Source organism: Octodon degus, unplaced genomic scaffold, assembly GCF_000260255.1.
Source record: "Octodon degus isolate 3935 unplaced genomic scaffold, OctDeg1.0 scaffold00115, whole genome shotgun sequence".
NCBI classification, from domain to species: domain Eukaryota; kingdom Metazoa; phylum Chordata; class Mammalia; order Rodentia; family Octodontidae; genus Octodon; species Octodon degus.
In genome coordinates this window covers 3,461,255-3,463,516 of record NW_004524691.1, presented here as the reverse complement: position 1 = coordinate 3,463,516, position 2,262 = coordinate 3,461,255, and positions in this window count along the sequence as shown.

Sequence of the window (2,262 nt, the reverse complement as noted above, 5' to 3'; positions counted from 1 at the left end):
CTGCATCGGGGCAGGTAAAAACTTCTGGACCCTTCCACATCACAGCAGCCAAGAGATTCTTGAGGCTCTACATTTGATCTTTTCTCTGCTTAAATATGCTGCCTTTAGTCATTTCTAATTCACTGCCTGAGTGATTCCATAGCTATATTTTAAAAAAACCAAAAACACTCGTTCTGCAAATATGGTCTCCGAAAAGATATGGTTAGGTTTTAACTACATCTTTGCTTTGGCCATGAAAGTATAAGAAAAAAGCAAGAATCTATTTATTTAAATAATTGCCACTCTTCCTTTCCATACCTGTCCTATCTTGGGTGGAAAGTAAGCATGTGTGTACAGCTGTGTGGTGTGTGTGCAAGCCTTTCTCTCCTTCCTAGCCATCACTACACTTCCCAACACACACACACATAGCTTCCAAAGTGTGAGAAATACTGTCTCAATTTCCTTCATGTCATGATTTAAATCTAGAAGGTCCACCAAAAGTCTCGTGTTTCAGATATGGAGCTTTTGGAAGATATTTGGATCATTTAAGGGAATGTGCTGCTAGAAGTTGGACCCTACTAGGCCTCAACTACTGGTTGGAACAAGTAGGCCCCTAGGGACATGACCTGGAAAAGCCTCATCTCCTTCCCTGCTTCCTCCCTTTTTGCTCTGTTTCCTGTCTGCCACAACAAAAGCAGTTTTCCTCTGCAATATCCATCTACCATGCCATTTCTCCCTTGGAACAAGCCAGCCATTGGCTGCTAGACCTTTCCTCCTTTAAGTTTAGGGTGTTGGGTATTTTGTCCCACCTATGAAAAGTGACAAAGATTTGGGCCATTGCTGTGACTGTACCTGACCATCCAGTTTAGAAGTCTGAAATTGGAGAGGCTTGGAGATGTTGGCTAGAGAAGTCCTACAGGAATATAAACAGACTTATAGACAGCACTGGTCTGAGCTCAGAAGGTTGGAATGCTGATGGAAATACAGACAAGATAGTCCAATAGTCCATAATAGCAGTGGGTTATCCATGGAACTGGCAATGTCAGAAGTTGTTGACTTCAGCCTTTCACAGATCAGCATACTAATATAGCTTTACTTTTTATACCTCATGTTTATCTTTTTCTGCTGGATGGTTTAGACCAAGATAAAGCAAGACCTATGTAACAAAAAATGTAACTTTTGTATCTGACAAGGTCAGTCAAATCCCCTCTGGAAACAAGAGACAAGGAAAAAAAAAATGTCATAGGACTGTCCTGGTACAATGCTCCACCTGGCCAAACCACCATATCTGTGTAAAAATGTGCAACTGTTTATTTTTATTTTATTATTTTTTATCTTCTATTTCTTTTTCACATTCCTCGTGCTCTCTCTCTCTCTCTCTCTCTCTCTCTCTCTCTCTCTCTCTCTCGTTTGTTTGTTTGGCAGAACCAAGGATTGAACTCAGGTCCTCGTGCTTGCCAGGCAAGCGCTTATTCTACTGAGCCATCTCCCTGGCCCTGCATCTTGTACTATGAATAACCACTAGGAAGACAACAATATACAATGTATTAGTTATTGAAACTGTCCTACTGACCTGTTTTGAAACCATCTCATTGCTATTTCTTACTCAATAAAACTAATAAAAATAAATAAATAAACTGAGTCCAGCTGACTAAAAAAAATACACACAATAAAGGCCAGGCTTGGGAGTTTTAGATTGGGAACAAAGACTCCGTTGGTAGGTGAGCTGTGTGTATTATGCTCTGGCAGAAAATTTGTTTTTACTTTGCTTATGACCTAAGAGTTTAAAAGAAACTAAGATTAAAAGTAGTGGACTAGGGGTCAGGGAGATGGCTCAGTGGAGTAAGCACTTGCCTGGCAAGCTCAAGGACCTGAGTTCAATCCTCAATTCTGAAAAAAAAAAAAAAAAAAAAAAAAGAGTAGTGGACTAATTAAGCTTATAGAAGAAACTGCTAAGCACAATAACATCAGTTTGTGGCATGGGTATTGCTGCTTTTTTTAGCCAGATCTACAGTGAAAATCAAAAATGAACATCAAGGGCCAGACATGGTGGCACATGTCTGTAATCCTAGCACTCAGGAGACTGAGGTAGGAGGATCCTTGCAAGTTCAAGACCAGCCTTGACTACAAAGTGAGCTAAAGGCCAGCCTGAACTGCATAGAAAAAGTTTGTCTCAAAAAGACAAAAAAGCTCTTGGGAAGCTGTAAACAGGTGGGTCACTATGAGTTCAATCTAGTATTGAGACCCTGAACAGCCTGTAGACCCCTCCCTAAAATACAAAAA